This window comes from Rhea pennata, chromosome 13 (assembly GCF_028389875.1).
Source record: "Rhea pennata isolate bPtePen1 chromosome 13, bPtePen1.pri, whole genome shotgun sequence".
Taxonomy (NCBI): Eukaryota; Metazoa; Chordata; class Aves; order Rheiformes; family Rheidae; genus Rhea; species Rhea pennata.
This window is the reverse complement of record NC_084675.1, coordinates 18401632-18416385: the sequence shown is the minus strand read 5'-3', so window position 1 is coordinate 18416385 and position 14754 is coordinate 18401632. Positions and strand designations below refer to the sequence as shown.

Here is a 14754-nt window from a genome sequence, read left to right as displayed (position 1 = left end):
GTACTTCAACTCTAGCAAAAGTATATAAATATTTTGTGTGGGAGCTGGTGATAGGGCTATAGTACTGTAAGCTAAAATCCTGATGTTAATGGGACTTCTGCCATTGACTTCACTAGAGCCAGGAAGTATTTCCCCATTCTTTTGCATGATAACTAGGTTTGGCCACAAAGTCCGTCCTTCATCTGTATTAAACTTAGGCCCAAACTGTAGCCAACCACATAAATGTGGTTGTTGCTACTCCAGAGTGATTCTAAGGCATAGTGGGAATAGTACAGCCACCCTAGAACCTGCTCTGTGGGCAACTATTCTTTCATACTTCGTTATACTTTCAGGCAGAAGGAAGGGAAAAAGGAAGATTCAGAGAGGGTCGAGCTGCAGGGTGGGCCAAAGCAGAGGCTGACCTGTCTGTATGCTTACCCAGATTTTCAGGATCAGAATGGACTGCTACAGAGAGCTGTTTTGGATTTTCTAATTGGTCCCAAGAGACTGACTTTGATGTTGGCCCTAAGTCCCAGCAGAGGGTGCACCAGTAACGCCTGAATGACTTGCCTAAACTCATGTAGGAAGCTGGTGGTGCAGCGAGAACAGCTTTAGCTTAAATTGGGATTCTAGGCTAGTTTCATAACCTGGGGACCTTTCTTCCTTTCATTTTCTTTCAGGACATGTCTTTATCAGTGACTGCTGTAGTTGACTGAAAGGAGTTACATTTTAATATTTGCTGTCATTCTGAAAACCTCAAAATGACTAGTTTCAAAAAAGTAGCTAGAGATGTATAACTCAGTGTTGGAAACAGTTAATAGACTACAGGGCAATCAGAGGGCTTTGGCTCCTACTGCAAAATATTAACAGCTGTAATTTGACCTCTTAGCCAATTAATTTTGGCCAGTGCAAAATTCCATACACTAAATCTGTTTACGATACTTCACTATTCTAGACATCTGATACAGTGCCAAGACCTTAATATGTCTCTATGAACAGAGGTCAAGTCATGGCCTTAAAATGATGACTTGAAATATAAGCTGTGTGTGGGTGGGTAGTCTTATGTCCCTAAGGGGCTTATGAGTTCCTTTTCTATTGCTGTATGATCTGAAACTCTGGTCACTGCTCTCTGTATTACCTTCTTGTATTTCTTAATCAAAATAAATCCATTTTGCAGTTCAGAAATGACCTTTCTTTTTCTCAGTTTATCTGGACTGTTATGTTTTTCACACATGGCTTTAATTAAGTATGCTAGCAGTTACCTATTGTCTGTGTTGTACAGCTGTTCAGAAACTCATCTTTGTTTGATTTCCTCAACAAGTTATATCCCTCTTGTACTTCGGGATGAAGTAATTATATCCTAGTTGTTCTGCCTGTGCTACCCAGTTGTTTAACGCTTCACTGTCCTGTCTTTTGTTTTTTTAGGCCTGAATTTCAGCTCTGTTAAAGTCTGTGGATGTCATCCAGTGAAGATGAGTAGGCCTATTTCAATTTAAAAAATCTGCTTAATTATGTTTTCTTTCCTTTTAATCTGTAGAGGGGACAGTATTGATTGCTGCATGGAAGCATATTAAGAATATCAATTTATGTTAAATTTAAATGAATGATGATTAAGTCCACATATACACTGATTTGATTAAAGCCTTATTCAGTTCCTTCAGTTAATACTGATCTGTACGCAGCTGGCACTTGATTACACATCAGGTGAGCAGATATGCTTAAGTGAGTGCCGTGTGAAACACCGAGCAGCACCGTATTACCAGTGTCGTGTAACTGCATCTCGTGCTAAGAGGCTCAGGGCAGACAAACTCTAAATTACATCAAATCCTGTTAGTTTGAGTTGTCTGACTTCTCGGTACAGGGCTAAAACACTATTAGGTTTTTTAGAACCAGCTAACATGTGTTTTATATCATAATGAAAGGAGCAGTTTTCTGAGACACTCTATACTTCTCATGTACTTGTTTTAATAAAATCTACTGTTGGCATGTTCTGAACAGCTTTTTGTGCAGGATTGAAATGTTGTGTACAGTAAGTTAAAGGTGTGCCAAGTAGCCTGAAAATAATGAAGGAATGAAGTGAGTATCTGCTGTTCCCCAGGCATGGATGTATTAGCAATCATGTGCCTCAGACCTTGAGAAGCTTCCATAAAGAGAAACAAAGCTGAACTAAATGATGTATGAATCATTGTCCAAAACATTTGAATCTTTAGATAATGAGATCAGAATGTATTTTCCTTCTTACTACTAGTTGGATAGTCTTCTAAAGTACTTTAGCTGTGCTGAAAAATTACGATACAATTGTAGTCACTCACTATAGAATACAGATTAAGATTAACTCAAGTGTGGGAATGGCAGATGACTGATAATTACCTGCCAAGGATTAGCATGCCCCACTTAAATGGCAAAGTAGTACATTCATCAGTGACTGACCTATATCTGCCTGTACAGCACCTGATACAACTATTGCCTTAACAGCACCTACTGCATTTTGCTTATTTGTCTGACAAATTTTTCTTTCTTCTATAGGGCGTTCGGTAAACTATTACTGTTTTAAAAGCAGACTTTGAAGGCTTGTAATGAAGAATACCATTAACAAAACATCCTAAATAAAGACCTTTTTGAGATCTTTAAAAATACATGATTTGTTTAACCCGGATTTATACTGAATTCAGTGGAGATGCACTGGCTTGCTGGAAGTGCATAGTGCCACCTCAAGTCCTTAAAGTTCCAGTGGTATGAGCCTGGGTTAGGTTTGCTACTGCTTTAATCCTGGTGTAGTCACTCGCATCTCCTCCTGTATAGATATAAATCATGGCACTTTAAATCTGATATCATTTTTATACTAGCCAAACAGAAATAACCAAACTGTGTGAGCCTGGTTTGGTTGGAAGAACCTTTCTTGGGAGGGAGGGGACCGAAAAAAGGCACAAGAACAAATTACTCTAGTCATTTCCATTTTGAATTTACTTAGCCATTAAAACAAATGAGATTGCCTTTATGTCTGTGATATATGGTTCCCAGCTGATGTAACGGGTATGAAAATGGTTAATGGCTTAAAGAAAAGTAACAATAGGGTTTTATATTATCTTAGGAGATTGTCTTTGTAAAGCTGTTCCCTAGATACAGACAGGTGGTGTCGAGTACCTTGTGTACTCGGAAGAATTAGATTTAGGAGGGCATAAATTACAAAAACTAGCACAACAAAGGTTGCTTCTTTAAGTGGAAAAGGTTAGTCCCACCTTTTCCTTTTTTAGCCTTTGGAAGCTGAAGCATTTTGATGCTACTGTACCATCTCTAAACTGAAAGTGTGATGGTAGTCTGTTACTCTTCGACTCTTTGGTACACTGGCTAACTTTCCCTGTCCCGAGTTAACCCTTGATGGTTGCAACAGAGCAGGGCCATATAGAGTGAGTGGGGTAAGAATCAGAATTTGAATAGAAGCTGGTGTATAGATCCTACAATTTGGATGCATAGGAAAATTACCCCACGGTTGGACCTGTTGTGGGACTTCAGTTGTAGCCTGTGACGGTAAGGAGCACTGCAGTGCTGAAGTTCAGACTGCAGCAGGGCAGGCTGAAATCTTGTGCATCTGGGAGGGTCTGGATGAAGTAGTCTATCTCGGCCCTGGCTGCCTAAGAAAAACCTCTGCCTTTCTTGCAGAAACTTTGTTTTTCTTGTTATGTTGAGGCTAAAAGAGAGCTTGTCATATTGGGCCAGATTTTCCCACCTTTGTAACTTACTCCAGTGTAGACTGAGTGCAAAATGCAAGTAAAATGAGATGACTGAAGGCGTAGGGCTGGAGAATCAGATGTGGTATTTCGGATAGGGTTTAATTAGATCTTTTTTGAGGGTGGGGGAGGGAGAGTGGTGGGTGAAAGGAAGGGAGAGAAACAGCACTGATGTTGCATGCTCCTCCGATTTAGGTATTTGAGGCTGCTTCAGACCTGGAAAACAGTTTAGATTTTTGTGAGATGTTATGGCAGCAAGAATCCTATATTGATTTTTTTTTTTTAATGCAAAAGTATCTTCAAACAGACCAGCAGATGGTAGTGTTTCCTTTGTAATTAGAGCTGTAAAATTCATAGCAGCAACTACTCTTGTTTGGCATAGGTCACTCAAGGACTGCTCGATACATAGCAGAATTGGAGATTTGGAAATAAAGAGTAATATTAGTTAAGTAAGCAAAAAGGAATGGGGGAAGCCCATCCATAATCTTCAGCCAAGTGAGACAACTTAAGACTCAGTGGAGCAGAGGCTCATGTCCTGCGTATTACAGATAAGCTGCCTGCCTGGAATCACTGAAATATCATAGGTGATTAAAGCAATAAGCCATGAGACAAGATAAAAATATTCCATCTTTTGCAATAGCAAAAGTTACTGTTTAACTACCATGCTCTTTAGAAATGTCAGGCACAGTTTTGTTTAGTGGGATGCACAGTGTCTCTTATGGCAGAAAATTTTGTTGGCAAGAGGATGGAGCATTGCGGTGATGGATTTAAGAGGTCAAAATTAGATGGTGATGTCTGGTCTTGGGCAAACCTCTTCTAGAGTGTGCTATGGGCTCTTTATTGGTTGAGGGTAAGATTAGTGATAGCCTTTACCAGCTTCTGGGCAAGTGAACTAAAGTATTACTTTAGAATGAGGTAGTATTTCAGCTGCACAGGGCTGTCACTGGTGACTCTCCTGAATAACATATTTGGGTCAGCTTGCCTAAATGTTTTGAAAGGTCTCACTTTCTTCTGCACTGGAATGAAAAAAAAAATAGAGGTGTTGCACAGTGTGGCTGAGTATGTACAGCGGTGTGAGAAACTTGCTGCTTTGAAGGCAGTCCTAACTGAGAGCTTCCAAGCAGCAGTCATCAGTATGTTTCTGGACAGAGAAACTGGTGGACAAATACTGCAAAGGTTACTGCGTATTTGCTTGTCTTTTCAAATGAGTTAGCTTAGATGCCTGTGATTACTTTTTCTTCTTGCTTTGTTGGACTATTCTAGCAAACAATACTAGTTTCAGGGGAATTCATGACAGAGAGATTAATAGAAATTTTTGCTACTAATAGATATCTTCTAATTGCTGTTTCTAAAAAGTTACAGTGGAAATTTGATTGTGTGTATGGTACAATCGTCTAGTCAGAACCGGAAAAATGGCTGCTACACCAGTCTTTTAGTTTAAAAATTTAAAATGTCTGTTTTAAAACAATGTGCAGCATGCAAGCTTTAAATTTAAGTATTTGCAGAGTTCTATTGTGTGAACATGGGGATAGACTGTGTATACAGAGGAGAAATTGGGGTTTTGGATAATTTGCCCCGAACTAAAAGAATAAGATCACTTCCTGAAAAAGTTACTCTTTAATTGTCTGCTCAACTGTGACACACAATTTTAGTAGAAGTTTTTTGGGTTTTATCCCTTATTTTTGCAGAACAGCGTCACTGTGTGCGATGTGAGTTGTTAGAGAATCTTGCTCCTAATTCTCCATTGGAAAAAAGCAGGATTTCCCTGTCTTTCTGTTACGCCTCAAATTCCTCCCTTATCCCACAGACCTGCCATTTCCACCCTTGGTCAGGTCACCCCGGCACCCTGGTATATGAGCTGACTTCCATCATCTTGTGTCTTGGTTCCTAAAAAACCTTCTGAGACACAGATACGTTTCTGTCTGGAGGGGCCTTCTGCACCTGCAGAGACAGAGACAGAGTAATTCCTGAGCTCTGAGTTTACAGTAGGTTTTTCTCTGTATAGCTTTATGTAGGTGAATGTAGAATGAAATTTGTATTGTAACATCAAAATAGTTTGCTTTAAATGTGCTATATGCTTCTTACAAAGTGGAAGTTCCAGAGTCTTTGAAGCCTAGTAGTAATTACAGAACAAAACTTACTACTGAATTCTTCGGGTTTTCAGGTAATCATATGCTTTTCAACGTGGCCTTTAGAATCTATACTTTGGATGCCTAATTACACTTTAAACTGATGGTTATTTATTATTATGTGTATTAAGGTCTAGAAGAACATGCTTGGATACTTTCCTTGCTCGAAGAAATGCAAGCTCCTGGCACTCCAAGATGAATAGGCAAAGGCTAGAATGTGGGATTGAGCTTTATGGTGTTTTTTGCATTGTTTCAAATCCTGAGAAATTCCAAAGCAAAACAAAAGCATCTGTATAGCAAAAAAAACCAAAAAAAAAAACAACAAAAAAAAAAAAAACAAAAAACAAAAAAAACACCACCAAAACAGCAACAACAACAAAAAAAAAAAAAAGAATAAGAAGCAAGCTGATAAATGTGTACTGAAAATGTTTGGTATAACTGGGACTCATTGCATGTTGTGGCTCCTGTATTATATTGCAAATATTTTGGGTGTGATTATACCACTTCGTGCATAATTTTTATGCCATTGAAAACCATTTGATTTGTATGGAATGGAGAGCTGATCCCACTGTTGACACAGGCAGAAGTCTTCTGAGCATATCTGCTTTTAATAATGTTTTATTAGAAGTGTATTAGCTGTGTGCAAGGAGTCTATTTTCAAGCTGCAGACAACTCCTATAGAATTTTGCCTAGGTAACTAGAGGGTGATTTTTTTTATTGCAATGTGCCTTGTTTTCAATTAATCACTCTAATTTTTCTAATATTGTATGTATGTTGTTCTCCTCACAGTTTTAGAAGATTTTTTTTCAATATCTGTCTTGTAGTGTTTAATAAATCATTTTTAGTTGCTTGTAATAATGTTTCAGCTGAGTATTGGAGCTTTGCGTTAACACTAGGTTACTGCTTCTGACACTTGTGATTTTTACCCATTTTAACTCAAATATCAATTTCTTAGCTTGGAAAATGGGAGATATCATGCAATCTCCAAGTTTTTGTTGAAGTGGACATGGAAATTTAGTCAATATTTATCATAATTTCTTAACTTTGACTACTTGTGTGCCTTTTAGAAGCAGAGGGTGTATATTTATAATGAAGTATAAACAGAGGTGATCAGTTATATTAGGTTAGTAGAAGCACTCGCATTTCTTCCTTAAAATTTTTAAAAGCATTTGCATGATGCTGTTCAGGAGCTCCCAATTCTGTGTGGGCCAAGTTAATATTTTTCTGTACAGCACAAAATGTAGGATTATTAGGATGTAGTGAATGGTGAATACTGGACCTCTAATTCATGTTTTGATAAAATCAAACATCCAGCCTCGAAGGAGCACCATCCTTTTTTTTCCCCTAGAGCACTTAAGGCTGTGGATGAAATGCGTTCAGTGCTCAGATGCTAAGGTACTTCCAGAGATTGCTCAGTATTTTGTTTCAGTAAGTATCTTGTCCCGTGGACTTTTTTTGTTCTCTTCAGAACTCAGTGGCATTGATTTTACGCTGCTTTCTCCTTGAGCGTGTGTACACTTTTGCCCCACTCCCCTGCTTCCCCCACCCCGCCGAACGGCTGACGCCCTCCGCGAGCCAGCGCGGCGAGCGGCGCTCGTGCAGGCTCCGGGAAGGGGCCGCTGCGGCCGTACCGCCTCCGCCGCCTGCCTTCTGCTTGGCTTCTGCCAGAGCTCCTGCTCGGTTCATGTGTGCAGCACGTCACGGTATCCACGCGGCTCCTCAGGTGAACAAAAGAAAAAAGCTAAGTGTTAATATTTTGCAAGCATTACTTTGAGTAACAGGGACGTTAAAATCAGGACAGAGTGATCACCATCATTAGATCAGGTTAAAATGACCCTTGTAGGTAACTTTAAATTCAGAAGAATTCCTTAGTAGTGATAAAACTTCCCATTAAATGTTATAAGGGAGTTTAATAATAAATTAGTGGAGAAGGAAAGATATTGTGCTCTAACAGTGCTAATGGCAGCTTAATATATGTGGAATTGCATCCCCACTAAATTAGGTGGACATGTTACATGGAATTATCACCCTACTGTTGTGTCTGCTTTGTGCCACCTTCTTGCAGAGAAATAGCAAATGATGGGTTACCTCTAATCTTGCTTGTGTGTGTAGTGTGCAGTAGGTGTGCATAGAGACAGCTCTCCACTTAACCAGGACTGGTTTGGTGCTTATGCAAGGGAAAGGATGTGTGAAATATCCTCTTTTTTTTCTTTACTCACACAGTTGTGTGGGGTTTTTTTTCTCCCCTCCACCCCCCCCCCCCCCCCCCGTGCTATAATCTATGGACATTTGGTTTTAACCAGGTTGCAAGCAATTACTTAGGTTTCCAGAGGAAGGACAAAATGGAGATTTAGCTGCCAGTATTGAGAGGAAAAGATTTTGGTCTCCTCTTTCGTAGAAGCTCAATTCAAATAAGCAAGTCATAGCTACTGCCTCTCATAACTTACAGCAAATATACAATTCCTTTGCAGGAGCAAGTTGCAGGAAAGGACTCCAGGAGGAACCGTGGAAGAGTCAGATTGCAGAATTAATTTATACCATATCTGCCACAAAAAAAGTATAGGGCACTTGGATTTGGTTCTGTCATAACTACTTGAGATTGATCAGTCAGAATTAAAGCAAAGTGGGAGCTGGCTTCCAGTCTTTGTCACTGTCTCCCATCCTGCTGCTGTCAAAATGATTCTCTTTTATATTTTTATTTTTTTTCTCAAAACAAGATGTCCATCACAGGCCTAAGTCTCAGAAATACTGATTTTGAACAGCTAAACTTCCTGTATTTTCAAATAAGTTCCAGTTGTTTTACACATTTGATTGGTGCTTTCCCCAGCAAACTAATGCTCAGTTTGGAATAATGGGAACACAAATCATTAATAAAAGATTAAAGAAAAAACAAAACACTAGGATTTAAAATTCCAAACAGATCTCTATAGACTGTCTTTATAAAAGGCAGTTTCTTCAGCAGGCGTTGAAATGCAGTTCTTCCTACACATTAAATAATAAAATCAGACATGTGAACTTTCAGATTGCTGCACTGAGCAAAATGAATATAGTTCTCTCAAGTCCGTAAAAGTAAGGAAAATCAGATTTTAAGAACCAAGATCACACTTAAGCACAGTTGGGAAACTGCAACGTGTTGCCAAAACCTCATTAAACTGTTATAGACTTTTTTGTGCATTTCCTTGCTCAGTCTTTCTGATTGCCAAGGCGCATGTCAATACTCTCTTTGCGCTGGATTCCTCCTCTTCCTCCTGCTGCAGGCCGTGTCTGTGACAGCAGTGGTTACCAAGGGGACTGCGGCGCGTGGTGCCGGAGACACGGCAGCGTGACCTTGGCGAGCGAGCGGACCGCTTGAAGCGTGTAGCTAGACAGAATGACTAAAGCACAAAAATGGAAAAAGTACATGCAAAAGTACAGGCAGAAAGTCCGTGATTCCAGTAAGGCTTGGATTCAAACAGTGGTGTGTGAGGTTGCATTTTTTCTTTAAAGTTTGCCAGAACGTGTGCTAGTGGTCGTCCAAAGGTTTTCATTTGTGACCTGAAAATCGCTGGTATTGGTTTTGGAACATAGGCTGTATGATATGTACCTAAGGACAGACCTTTCCCTCACCAAGACAGGCAATATGAGGTAAGTTTAAAATGAAAATTGTAACTCTATCCCAGCTTCTAGAAAAGAGAGCATTAAATCAGGCACTGCAACTGCTTAGCGCTTCTCTAGTGCTTAACATGTGGAAATGTTATTGAATCTTCACAACACCCCAGTGAGAAAAATAAACGAGTGCGAGTGTTGTCAGTTTAAAAACTGGTGAATGTGTGATAATCTAGAAGGTAAGTGAACCCTCATAAAGTGACTCATCAAATCATTGGCAGTGGTGGGATAAAGATCTGGAAATTCCTATCTTTATAGATCTGTGTTCATTCCACTGGATCAGATTGCCTTTCATTGAAAACACAGTTTTTGAACACGATCTCTAAAATTAAACTCTACTGCCTTGCTCATACCAATATTGTTAATAACTTTAAGACAAGCCTAGGATTAGCGCAGCATATTCAAATCAGTTAAATGTGATAAAGACCTCTTGGGAATAGAACTCGTACAGATGCTTAAGCAGCAAATGTGTGAGCATTTTGGTGCTAAAGTACACTTGCCCTTGTGTGTGCAGGTATCTGTAACTGTAGGATCATATAGGCAAAACATTGTTTTCTGCAGAACCTCTCAGTATTTCTCCTTTCAGCCAAGTTTGTGCTGGTATAACTCCTGATTAGTATCACTGTAAGCGAGAGGAGAATTCGGGCCTTTGATTTGTTAGTGTCACTCAAAACACATTTTTATGGTCAGGATTATAATGGAAATGCCGATGAACTCAGACACTTAACTGTATCTGCAGAGTGTGACACTGCTTTACTGCCAAACTGTCTCATATAGATGTTAAGAGGATGATACTTTCCAGTTTCTCTGTTGTAAATATGTATTTTGGCGAGGAGAAGGTGTTTGCCAGGTCAAAGTCATTGCCCCAAAAAAGAATGAAGTAATGTAAATAGTCAAGCACCTGGCACCTCTAGTAAAAGTTACCAACTTTGAAGACCAAACTGCAAAATTATTATTTCTTGTGTCCACGCATCAAACATAGTATATCAGCACACTATTCATTCAGTGTTAACAGTGCTGATTCTCTATGCATGTAACTCCTGTTGAGATCATTAGTAGGCCTATTTGTGAAAGGACTGCAGGCATTCATGTCACTAAAATGTATGAAGTCCATATTTGCAGAGTTATTTTACATGTGGAATTTGAACAGAAGAACCCTTTACTGCTCAAAAGAAATGCATCTCCAGACTTACCAGTATAAAAAGCTGCCATTTACTTCAGTCTGGAAGAGACAAATGGGCCTTTCATCCAGTAACTTGTCTGAATTTCTTAGGGAGAAGAGGGCCTGTTGGTTTTAATCCTAAATATCTTTGTATGTAGGACCCCTTATACTACGCAGAGTGAATTATTCTTGCAAGGCTTTCTTTCCCCCTCTTTTCCGTGAGTGCTAAAACAATGGTTTATTTGGTTGAAGATTGACTAAAATACATTATTTTTTTTGTTAAAAAAAACTGCAGTCCCTTCTCCCCTTGCCCCGAACCTAAGACTGAGTCCACTGAAAGTTAAGTTTAAGGAGAGTTTATTTTTCATCTCTCAAATTTTTTCCAAAATGTCCTTTGCAGTCTACTCTATTTTCTTGCTCTCTTTTAGTCCCAAGAGCAAAGCAGAGGCTTTCTAGTGACATTTCTGGAAATCTGCATGGCAGCATCACTGTTGCCTATGGAATAGTCATCATGTTCAATTTTGTTGATCCTGTATTTGTTTGCTGGAAAGTAAATCCATCTATTTATCTTCAAAGCCTATTTTCCCAGGTTTCCATTGCTTAAAGAGCTATACCCAGATAAAGTGGAGTCTTTGACTGCAAAAGCTTACGATATTAATGTTTTGCTCTGCTGTTCTGATGATCAGTGTGATGTTTTGAAAGTGTTCTGTCTTGTCAGCCCTGTTGTTTTTGCAGTCTGTGTTGATTTGGATGTCAGCTATGTTTCCAATAAACTTCTGAACTTGGAATACTTTGTAGTGAGGAAGAAAAAAAGAGGCTTTTTTTTACCATGCTATGAAAATTAAAGACCAAAAATTTTCAGAAAATAGGAGCCCACAGTTAGGAACCTGCACCTATGTTTAGATTTTTAAAGCAGTGACCTAACTTTGGAAAGGGCCATATCTCCAGCAGCTCCTGTTTGCAGTCAAGGCTCTACCCTGCTGGGACCTGTCAAGTGTGGACGATGGTAACTCCTGCTGATGCTTTTAGTGTAAAATTGGCAATTCCTTTACAGTCACTTCTCAGGAGCAAAAAGTGTAGATACAGGTTGCAAACTCAAATTATATTTGTTTTGTAAGTGCTTATGATTTTGGGGAAGGTTGGAAGGCGAGGAATTAAATTGTTTGGGCAAAACCCCTCTGTATTTAGTTTCTCCTCCTGTGGGGATTTTTATGCGTGAAGTTTTGAGTAATGTTTCTCTGCCATATTTTCAGACAGGTACAGAGCAAATGCTCTTTTTCTGAAAAGGGTAATTGGAATGGATTATTTTACTTTTTCACTATATTGACTTCTCTGAAGAGAATTTTAGCATGTGAAACTTGGAGCAAAATTTCTTGCCATATTTTCAAGCAGAAACATAGTAAATATATTTTGAAAATGATAGTAAATATACTTTCAAAACAAGCACTTGGAACAAATTATTTTACTTCTGAGCAAGAAATGCAAGTGTTAAAGGGAGGTGGCTTATACTTCTAAGTGAGGAGTATGTTTTCTTTTATATATATGGAAAATAAGGTACTGGCTATTACAACTTTTGGGCTCATCTGTCTTAAATACCACTACTTATATCATTAAAGTCTTGAAGGAGAAATGGACAGGCATGACTTTGGAAAGCAAACATGTCCGCTCCATCCCCTAATGCAGCAGACTCTGGGATGGGCAAGTGTTACTTGGTTGTCTGCAGGAGGTTCCTGTGGATGGAGGAGATGGCAGTCTTGCATTCTCCCGTGAATGTCTGCTGGAGCTGTTGACAAGGCACTCTCCATGTCTTCAGTTAACGCTTCCTTATGAAACGCATTGTGGGAAACGCTTCCTGGAGCAGCAGGACCGGAAATGTCAGCTACCAGGTCCACTGCTGCTCTGTTGCACTCGCCTCAGTCCAGGCCTGAGGGGTACCAGAGGCACAAGTGAATCTGCACAGATTCCCCAGCATTGAGCTCCTGTGACATATTGCTGCAGCAATGGCTTAGAATAAAAGCGTAAAATGAAATGATGTGAAGCCTAATAAGCATCTTTTGGATGTTTCCATGTCCTTTGTCTTTCCTCTAACAGATGTAACCAGGCTTCACTCTGCTATTTTTAGTGTGGAGGTCATACTTTTAAAAATGCGTCCTTGGTGCTCTTTGGCAACCCCATACTGATCGGTTTGCCAATGGTTAAGCTGAATTTCCTAGAAGTTAGTGAGAGTCTAAATGAGTCACCTAAAAGTTGGTAGCTGAGATAGGGATGGAACCGTAGACTCTTGACTGCTAAATCTCCTGCCATAGCCAGTAGTCATCACTTCTATTGCTAAAGCAAGCAAGCAGTTCAGAAACAAATGGCAAATGTTATCATACTCCTGAGTTTCCTTAGGAGCATGCATACATATATATATGTATATATGTGTGTGTGTGTGTGTATATATGTATGTATATGTATACAAACACTCACATATATATGTGTATTTACTATAGCATATGCATCCACCATTTTCAGCGTTAATCTTGAGGTCAGAATATGCCTTTTGGGAATTTTTCTCTTAATGAAGTAACTTGCTGCAGAGATGCCATAATATCCTAGCAATCTACTTGTTCTCTGGCCAAAGTACTTAAAGTTTTAGCTCCTTCTTGAATATGTTGGTTGGAAACATGCCGCTTTCAGAAGCTAGATATTTTTTATTGGATTTGATGGGAAATATAAATTGGGCTTGGAAAAGGGCTAACCCTTCAAGCCCTCGATTCTCCCTATTAAGATTTTCCTTGCAACTTGGCCTCTTTTAAACTCCCATCTCGTGCATACTCTTTTCTAATCTGATACCTCAGTGTACATATCTAAACATGATCAGTGACAGTTTTAGCTGCGGGGTGAGACTTTCTGTGACAAGGGCAGTGAGCTCTGATTTGAGACCATTCATTGCAAGTGACTTCAGCTGTCTCTTCAAGTGACATCCAGCTACTTGAGGAATGAGGGATGACGAAAGTTCTTTGGACAGAAAACTTTCACTGACAAGAAGGTGACAGGTCCTTGCACAGCTGGTCTCTGATATGCCTTGGAAGAGGCCTACATAGTTACTAATTTAAGTTTAGCGGTGGCTGCAAGCATGGAGCAGACAAGTTCTTGTAGATTTGTAACTCATCTGCAGGAATGACAGGAGTTGGAGCTGCACTTACGGTGCTTGCGTTGTTGTATAACATTTCCAATAGCCCATGTTTATTTAAAGAGCTAAGTAAACTGAACTGCAAGCTATTCTGATTCTCATTAATGCTTCTTAATACATAGCTGAACATGGTGTATTCTGTTAATTTATTTAAAGTGGATGCTGACCTTTTTTAATGGTCTGTCAAGTTGTAGTAATGGTATCCTCAGTCGTAGGGCTGTCTATTCCTTCATTTTTCTTGTCCTGATTTTCCCCAATATCTGCTATCAGTTGTTCAGCTCTAGCGGTGCTATAAAGAATGAGAACTCTAATGTATGGAGTGTGCGGGTGGCTGTTGTTTTCTAGAAGACATCTTACCTTGCTCAAACAAATGCAAGCAATACTTGAATTCCTGCACTGAGAATGGCGCCTGGAGCCAGGGCCCTGTGTGTTAATGCTCCCACCATTGCTACCCTTGGTGAAAGCATTGGAGGGGAATCAAAAGATTCCCCTCCCCCCCCCAAAAAAAAACAAAATTGGAAAGACAGTGTGGCCTGAACATGCACAAATGACCTTTTTCTAGAGCCTTAGGAGTAAGTGCCTGCCATTGCACAAGCAGTCGTAATTTTGGCATCATCTAGTTAACAACGTCTGAATCCTGATCCGAGCTCTGCCACTGAGCATGCTTCAGTCACTGAGGTCAGATGAAACGACCACTGATGATACTTCCCCATCCGTGCGGTAAAACTCTCAATGTTGGAAGTGCCCTCTGTGGCGAAGCCTTATCTGAGAAAGATAACACATTTACCCTTTAAATACCAGCTAGCTCTTGGAATAAACTATGATGAACATCTTCCCCCCTCTCCCCACCTGGCCAAAAAAAAAAGGGGGGGGGGGGGGCTCTTGAGCCTGGGCATAAGCCAGAGGAATGAGGCTGCTTTTTGCTGGCATCAGACT

General features: G+C 39.8%; 1 long non-coding RNA gene across 2 annotated transcripts in view; it reads left to right on the top strand.

Annotated features, from left to right (window-relative positions):
• LOC134146118 (uncharacterized) overlaps positions 1–14754 on the top strand; it is a 132159-nt gene that overhangs the window by 48688 nt on the left and 68717 nt on the right. The gene's annotated exons all lie outside the window — the stretch shown is intronic.